Here is an 8,883-nt window from a genome sequence, read left to right as displayed (position 1 = left end):
TATTTCTAAGTCCAGAGCAAAGCCTCCGTGGTGAGGCCGTAAGCAGAGCTGTGTCCCTGCTGAGCTCTGCTGGTTCCTGGCCAACCACCACCTGAACAGCCTCTGGACTGGACAAAAATACCCCCACTGCTCCCTGCTTCTCTTGTCCGCTCAGGCGCCGTGTGTGCCCCCTTCTAGGGCTCTGAGAGGCAGCTCAGGAACCAGGTCTGAAGCCTAGTTGGGCGTGTGCACATGGCACAAGGGCAGGAGGGGACCTGCTAGCTCCCCCTAGCACCTGGAACTGTCCACTGCCCAACCCACTCATGTCCCCCATAATTACTTACACTTGAGTGTGGTCTGCACAGCCTGGAGGATACGCTCTGGCTGTCTGGTGCTAGTCACTGGCATGCTGGGTCCTCATAGACATCTTCCCTTCCGAGCCGGTTGACCTTTGATCACACGATGGGAGCTCCAGGTGGGCAGTCTGGATTGCTCAGCCTTGTGGAAAGCAGGGTAGGGCCATGACACTGAGGGCTTCCGGGTAGTTCCCAGCTGCCTCTTCTGTGTGTGACGCCCCCCTCACCCATCTCCTGTCCACTGAAAACTCAGTGTCTCTAGCTCAGCATGGTAGCTAGGTCTGTAACTCTAACACCCAGTGCTAGAGGGTCAGAAGCTTACACCAGCTTCAGCTATGTATGCAGATTGAGGTTAGCCTGGGCTACTTGAGACCACTGCTAAAAAAAAAAAAAAAAGGCTAAATGGTCGTGGTGGTGGCGGTGGTGCCGGCACACGCCTTTAATCCCAGCACTCAGAGGCAGAGGCAGAGGCAGGAGGATCTCTGTCAGTTTGAAGCTAGCCTGGTCTACATAGGGAGCTCCAGGATAGCCAGGGCTAAATAGTGAGACCCTGTCTCAAAAAAAAAAAAAAAAAAAAAAAAAAAAACCAGAAAAGAAAGGAAAAAGGCATGAAGTAAGCATGAAGACTTAAACCTATATAAAAAAGCTGGGCATGGCAGAACCCTCTTGTAATCCCAGCTGAGGTCCCTCATCAGAAGTCTGGTCCAGCGGTGTCTCCGTTTGAGAGGTCTGGGGTGGGATTGCCTTCAGTGGTCAGAGGAGAAGGAGAAAGGCTGTAACACTGAAAAGAGCTGGCGCCTCCAGTTCAGGAGCCGTCCTGGCTTCCAGCCAGCCCAGGGTGTCTGCACACCGACAGAGCACAGCGGCTGTAGTCTGTGGCAGGGTGGGGCGGTAGAGACGAGGAGGAGGTCCACGGATGGCCACATAGCTGCTGGACTGAGCGGCCTTCCCTCCTGCCCTTTCTCAGACATCTCTGTAGGCCAGGTGGGCCCCAGTGACCCGCCTGCCTGGACAGGCGTGCAGTGCTGGACTGGCTGCTGTGGTACTTTCCAGCCACGGTTCCTGCATTAGGAAAGAGAGAAGGCCGATAACAAGACCAATGATGGCTACTTTGTCTTTGCCGTGCACCTCACCTCTCCCCACAAATGCTCAATTAGTGGCTGCTTTTCCTGCTAGAAAACTGGACAAAAATAGGAAAGCATAATATATGCTCTTCATTTTCCAAAAGGGAACCGTCACGGATGCACAGGGCCAGGGTGAGAGACTGTGAAAACCCTGCTCCGGCTCGTGAAAGGAAGCCACGGAGCTCAAGGAAATGGCTCAAACCACATGTGGGTACTTGATGGCCTCCTTCTCCCCATAATGGGCAGAAGTATTAGCTACTTAACGCTCTTAACCTAGTGACCTTGGAAATATTGTTTGCCACACACTTCCAGAACATCTTCATTAAGGGCCTGGAATGAGGTGGCAAAGACAAGTTAATTAAATTTGCAGATGATACTAAATTGGGGAGCGTAGCATCAGGGAGGACAGAGACTGAACACAGGGAGAGGTCAAGGGGTCGGAGCAACGGTCTGGAAACGGTCCCAGTGAATGGCTGGACTTAGGTCACCAAGACCCTCAGGACACAGGATGTGGGAGAAGATGGAAAGGGCAAGGCGATACCCCTGAGAGCTGATGGGAGGAGAGGCACTTCAAATATGGCCTTGTTTTCTTGATGCTTCCCTTAAAGAGGCAGAGGATGGTGGCTAGAGGGAGGTGGAGCTCAAAATAACCCAGGATTCCTGGGAGTGTCTGAGCTGAGGGCATAAAAATGAAAACTGAGAGGTCCCTCATGAAAGGTGGTGTTCTCAGAAAGCTGGTAAGAATTGGGTGTGCAAGGCTTGTGTTAAGCAAGACCAAAAAGAGGCCAAGAACCCAGAGGTACTGCTGGGCTGTGCACTCAGAGTCCTCAGTATCCCTTGCGGAGCTGGAAGCAGACACCTGGACTTGGGAGCAAGCAGGGTCCAATCTAGGTCAAGCAGAGCATTGAGAATGGTGCCCCGGAGGACACGGTCTTTGGTTACCTGTGGCTTTGGGTCTTCTCCTTTTTGGTTTCTGTTATTTTTCAGAACTCACAAATGATTTCCAAGAGACCTGATGCAGAGCACAACTGCAGCCACCCTGAACCTCATGACACTGACCTAAGGAGACACAGACAAAGAGAGGATCCATCCTGCACCAATTTCCAATTCGCTGAGTGGCTTGTTTGAGCTACAGCTGCTGCGGGCATTAACATCTCTGCATCGCCAATTTCCCGCGGAGTCCACAAAACACGCACAGGAAGCCTGGCCCCTAAACAATCTGATAAAAATGCATTCCTCTTCGGTTCAGCTTCCTGGACTATTGACTATGGGTGCCGGCCCCCTGGGGCTCAGCACAGAGTCACAACAGCGCCCCGCTGACTTCCGGATCAATACTTCTCTGGGTGGTTAAAATACCTCTAGAAATGTCCCCGTTCCTAGCTTGCTTCTGGGTTCCCTATTTACAGAAGTTTATTGGGAAGGCTATCGCTGTAAAACTTTCAGAGAGGACACATGACTTTGCTTCCAGGGACAGAGTACAGGCACGGAGAGCGGGCCTCATGGCTGAGTATCTGTGTAGGGGAGCATGTTCTTTCAGCACTTAATATGAGTGGAGTTTGGGGTATCTGATCTCTTCTGAGATTGAATTTTAAATGCATTTATGGTTTTTACAGATGATGGATGTGTTTGAAGAGACAGCACGTGGCTTTAGAATGCATTAATTTCAAGGAAAGGCTGGCCTTCTCCTTTCTCTTCAACCTGCTGGCCAGGCAGCTCCCCGCCTCCCTAATCCAGGCACTAGAACAAGAAGGCAGCAGAGCTGACACGTTTTCATAAATGATTAAGGAAGTCCACAGTGTGAGAAAGTTTGCGCTTTCATGTTTGGGGAAGAGACAGTCTTGGTAGAGGTTTTATACGCCGCAATGCCGGGAGCCAGCGCTGCCTCAAATGTCAACCTGATCCAGGCACAGAAGTGCCAGCCTGTCCAAACTGCTCCTTTATCACATCAGCGAACCCCAGCCTTTCCTTTCCCCACATCTGCTGGACTGATGGCGTCTGGATTGGGTAGCAGCAGCAGCTATGATGGGAACAGCTGGCCTCGTGCAGCCCTGCAGCTGAAGGCTGTGAAGGGCTGTCCCGGGGAGGAAATCCCACCCCTGCGGATCGGGGACCTCTGCGGATCGGGGCTGGGTGGCTGCGCAGGGTCGCAGGGTCGGGGGAGGGCTCGGGGGAGGGCTCGGGGGTAGATCAGCCTGCACAGGAGTCTGCTGGTCGGATCACATGCTGAGGCATGTGTGTGTGTGTGTGTGTGTGTGTGTGTGTGTGTGTGTGTGTGTTGGGGGGGGCACTCATGGCCCCAGGTGCCTGGAGAGCTCAGGGCCCAGCCCCTGGTCAGTCAGCTGTGGGGCTGGATCCCCATGTCACCAGCTGTGGTAGCAGCCAAGTGCCACATCTGGCTGACGCCTGCACTAAACAGGTCCTAGACATCCGCCGGTGGAGCCAGAGGCCTGACCCTGTGTCTGCCCCGCAGTGCCGGCACGCGCAGGCAGGACTGGGGGCACCTTTAGACGGCCACGGGCCTCTTGTGGGCCTGAAGCAGGAAGAGCTGCACAGCAGCACTTTGCAGCGGCTCTTCCTCCCCGGCTGTGTCCATGCCTTCTCTCCCCTTCTGCACTTCGTGGAATAAGGTTTTTCCTGAAAGGGCAAACAAAGGAGAAACTGCGGGCGGAAGTTCTGCGGGGCTGAGAGCACACCCCAGCTCTCGGGCAGCTTCATCACAGGGCTCCTCCATTTAAGCACTATTCACTCGGGGCCTCGGCTCATGAAAGTTGGGCTGTCAGGACCGAATTCCACCGCAAAGAAAGACTCCCTTCACACGCTCACAGCTGTCTTTGTGAAAAGGAAAGGAAAAGGGAGATTTGTTTTAAATAGACACGTGTAAGCCCCACCGAGGGACTGGAGGCGCAGGTTGTGAGAACAGCTCCCATCAAACCCGAATCCCCTGCTTTAGCTTCTCACTAAGGAGGGCGGAATGAAAGGGAAGAGTCTCTCCTCTCGCTGCTGAGCCACATCAAGGCAGGCAGCTGGTAACGGGAAGATTACTGCAGGAGGCTTCCGTGATGTGAGAAGGGTTAACGTCATCCGAGCAGATTAGGAATTTTCTTGGCTCTCTTGGGAGTGAAAAGCAGCTTCAGAGTTTAGGCTGTAAGGAGTGTTTGTGGATTCTCTAGACCCAGCCAACCAAAGGCGGAAAGGCCAGACTGGCTTTGTGCAGGAATCATGAGGGGTTTCTCTTTTCTTTCCCTGTCATGTTTGGAGACAGTCCTACTGGGCTGTGGGGCGGCTGATGATGGGGCTGGCGGCGTAGCCACGTTTAGTTGAGGGGGTGGATTGCCTCTGCTGTCAGGGAAGCCAGCTGAGTAATTCAGACCTCCTAATCACCTACCGCCCTGGCCCCAGTCAGCTCTGTGCTAGGCCCTGAGGTGAGCAATGTGCACAGGCACATTGCTGAGGAGACACTGCCCAGCCCCCTTGCTCTGGCCAATGTATGAAAAGTAAATGACAGTACTGTGCTAGGACTCAGAGAGAACCCTGCCAAGGCGGGGTCACGGGCTGGATAACAAAGACCCAGGCCTGGGTCTCAGCCTTCTTCCCCCGTGGCACAGCCTCTGCCCTCTCCACCTCCCCATGGCCCACCTCCACCCACCCCAGGGACCGAGGACACATTTCAGGCCAGCCGTGTTATTGGATTTTAAATGATGTGATGGCTTTTTAATTCTTGCTTTAATTGCCTTTCCATGCAGGGCACTGAGAATGGTGATTACCAGACAACTAGGCTGGGCAGTGACATTCCTTATCCAATGTCTCTTCAAGCTGGAGAGAGAGAGGGGGGAGGGAGAGAGAGAGAGAGAGACCTGTCTTCCTCCCCTGCTTTGAGCCTGCAGCCCTGGCCCGGTGAGCTGTCCTTGGTGCTGAGGGTTTGAGCTCTGGCAAATCCTGGTGCTCTTGTCATGCATTTTGGTGCTCCAAGGGCTGAATAATTTAAACAAATAGATTTGGACATGTTTCCCTTTTTCCTCAGGGCAGAAAAACATCCCCTGCAGAGTCTCTGGAATAATTGCCCCTGGTTCAAGGGTACTCAAGAAGAGGAGAGAACCGGGAAGATGGAGGAAGAGCGTGGGCCGGCTCTGCTGAAGCGGTCCTGCTGTGGGTGGACCTGCTCCTTAGCTCTCAGGGGAGGAAACCCCCAAGATGATGATCCTGGCCCTCCTCCCCTCAGCCGCTAGCATGTCAGAGCCACACTGGGCCAATTTGTCAGAGCTCATGGCTGCAGCCTGGCCACCCGTGCTGTGCCGAGGCTGAGGCTCTGCGTTCTGGAAGTCTCCAGCTGCAGAGGGGGGCAGGTCTGCATGGAACAGGCCTGGGATCCATTGATAGATGCTGTGCTCAGTGAGAACACAGCTCATTATGAGATGAGATAGGCTGGGTGGGCTTAGCCAGGCACACTAAGGGCTGAAGAGATGGCTTGGCAGTTAAGAGCACTGGCTGCTCTTCCACAGGACCTGGGTTTGATTCCTACCCCTCACATGGTGGCTCACTAATGTTTATCATTCCAGTTCCAGGGGATCTAATGTCTCTGGCCTCCCCAGGTGAGGACACAGACAGACAGATGGATGAATGGACACACACACACCCCTACACATAATTTAAAACTATTTTTAACTGCATGGAATGGACAAAAACCTATGGAGGTAGCTACAAGGTGGGACAGGGAATGGGAGGAGGTTCTAGTTGCCCCCAGCTCTCAGGGTCACAGAACCCTTAGGATTAAGAAAAACCTGCTGCCACCCCTTTTTTTTATCATCTTATTCTTGGGATAGAGAGATGACTCAGCTGTTAAAGGTTAGGCTTACAACCATAAATAATTTTATTCTTAGATGCTTGGGTGTTTTGTCTGTATGCATATCTATACAGTATACGCATGCCTGGTGTCTGAGACTAGAAAAGGGAATTGGATCCCTGGAACTGGAGTTAGAGGCAGTTGTGTGCTGAGAATTGAACCTGGGTCTGGGGCTCTTATCTGTTTGGTCATATGTAGATCAGGCTGGCCTTGGATTTCTGGCCCTTCCCCTGCACCTCTCCAGTGTTGGGGTTACCTGTGCCCCGTGTTCAGCCTCCACACGTTCTTTGTGGCCCCCTCAGGCTTACCTCATAGCCTTGCCTTGAGTTACTGTGCCCCATGAGACTTTCTTTGAAGACCCCAGTTGTGGATTTATCCCACTTCCCACGCAGGCGAACCTAAGATACTTAAAACCCTTGTGTCCAGCTGATCCAAGGTCAATCCAAGGAATGCAATCCAACCTCCTTGAGGGAGGGGACAAGAGAGCCAGCCCCTAAACACCACTTCTTGAGATCCAGGGGAGAACACTGGAGCTTTGCCAAACTACCTGAGGCCACCTTTAGGGAGCCTCCGCCCACAGGGTGGTGGGGTGGAGTCTTGTGATCTGGAGCCAGGGCAAAGGCAAAGGGGGCCTCAGGGAGGGAACTGGGGGCCCAGAAGGTCAAGACATTAGCACTCTCACTGTCCCAGAGGGGGTGAGCCAGCTCTGTGGCCTCCTGCTTTCCTCTGGGTGGGAGGAGTTCATTTCGCTGATATGATGTTTCCTCAGAACACAGGCTCTGCTTCCCCTCCCTCCTTGATTTCCTGGGTTTTTTTCTTCTTCATTGTTTTTCTTCTTAAAAGAAAAGAGCCAAAGACAGGCACCTGTCTTCTGAGGCTCATGCTGAGTCTTTGCTGCTGTGGGTGGTGAGAGAGGCGTGGAAGTGGGGAGGGGAAGGGAAGCCAGGACAGGGAGGGACAGGATTTCTGCTCCCAGAGGGCAAGCAAAGCCTCTGAAAAATGTTCCTTTGCAGATTCCCCTGGAAGGGACAGTGATGCCAGGGGCTTCTCCCTGAACTGCCTTGACAGCACAGGGCCACACCTATGCTCACCCCCACAGTCCCAGGGTTAGGGCATAGACCCTAGTAGCTGTGGAGTCTGCCACACCCCTCCAGTGGAAAAATCAGCATGAGCTTGAGGACTCTGGTAGCCTTGGCCATGGGGCCCTTTCCCATCAGGAGACTGCAGGGTTTCACCCCACCGCATCTGACCACACGACTTGGCTCCCTGAAGTTTGAGTGTCAGTTGCTAAAGACAGAGAGACTCAGGCTGCCTCAGGGCAATGATGGGGCTCCCGGGTGCATTCTGTCCAGGCTGTTCCTATCAGAAGCAGCTTCTCATCTGTTGTCCAAATCTAAGCCCCCTCCCGACCCCAGGACCCAGCCTCTCAGCAGAGAGCTCACAACCCTCACCTTGAGCACTCGGATGCTGGCTCACAGGTCCTGGGCGGGGAGACTTCACGGACCGCCGCTGGGGGTGCTGGGTGGGGACAGGACCTGGGTGTTGTCTTGAGGTCACTCTGGGCACTGTGAGCGGAAAGCGGATTGTGGGAGGTGAGGACTGTGGCTTTGCTACTTGGTTCTTTTTCCATCCTTTACCCCCAGCTTCGCCCCCTTTCACCAGATAGGAGAGAAACAAGGGTAGAGGTGAGAGAGGAATTAGGAAAATCCCTGAATCTGCTTTCTTCCCTTTTGTTTCTTCTTCAGCCATCGACCATGGCTACTAACACACCACAACCAACCCCCTAAATGACCAACAACCACCAACCCTGCCTCTTGGGGCCCTAGAATTTATGTACCCTCTGAAAAGTTCCCAGAATTCCAAGCACAATTGCAGAAACTGTCCTCAGCTGGCAAAAACCACGCCTCTGCTAGAGCATGAAGCAAATCATAGTCAGCTGCTGCAGACAGTCTAAAGCAGCCCCATATCTTCACACCTGGGGTTAAAGTGAAAACGCATGATATTTCTGTGTTTTAAAAGAAACTAAAATTCCAAAATTGTCACTACATTTCCCCCTTCTGTTTTAAGCCATGAATTTTGCTAGGTATTGCGGGAAATTATAAACAGAGATATTTTCAATGAAATAAGCGCTTTTTGGGTAGGTGGTCAAGATTTTTCAGGAGACCTTTGCTGCTCAGTTCTAATCTTTATCAGTTTTGATGGTATCAACAAAGGACAACAGCTGAGTGGCCAGAAACCAGCTGAGAGACGAGGGAGGGGAGAAACCAAGGTTTCAGGTATCAGGAAGCAGCACGGCACTTCCGTGGGTGATAAGTGTGAGGTGCTGAAGGTCACACAGGGCCCACAGGGGACCTGAGGGGGGTTTTTGCTTGGGGGGGGATTTTGTTTTGTTTGTTTTGAGACAGGACCTCCCTCTGTTGCTCTGGCTGTCCTAGAACTTGCTGTGTAGACCAGCCTGGCATTGAACTCAGAGAGCTGCCTGCCTCTGCTTCCAAGTGCTCTGACTAAAGGTGTGTGTCACCACACTCAGCCTTTTGTTTGAGACAGGGTCTCAGGTAGTTCAGGCTGGCCTTGAACTTTCTAT

This window comes from Psammomys obesus, unplaced genomic scaffold (genome assembly GCF_907164565.1).
Source record: "Psammomys obesus unplaced genomic scaffold, mPsaObe1.curated_primary_1811, whole genome shotgun sequence".
In the NCBI taxonomy this organism is placed as follows: Eukaryota; Metazoa; Chordata; class Mammalia; order Rodentia; family Muridae; genus Psammomys; species Psammomys obesus.
The sequence above is the reverse complement of the archived record's forward strand: the minus strand, read 5'-3'. Positions refer to the sequence as shown.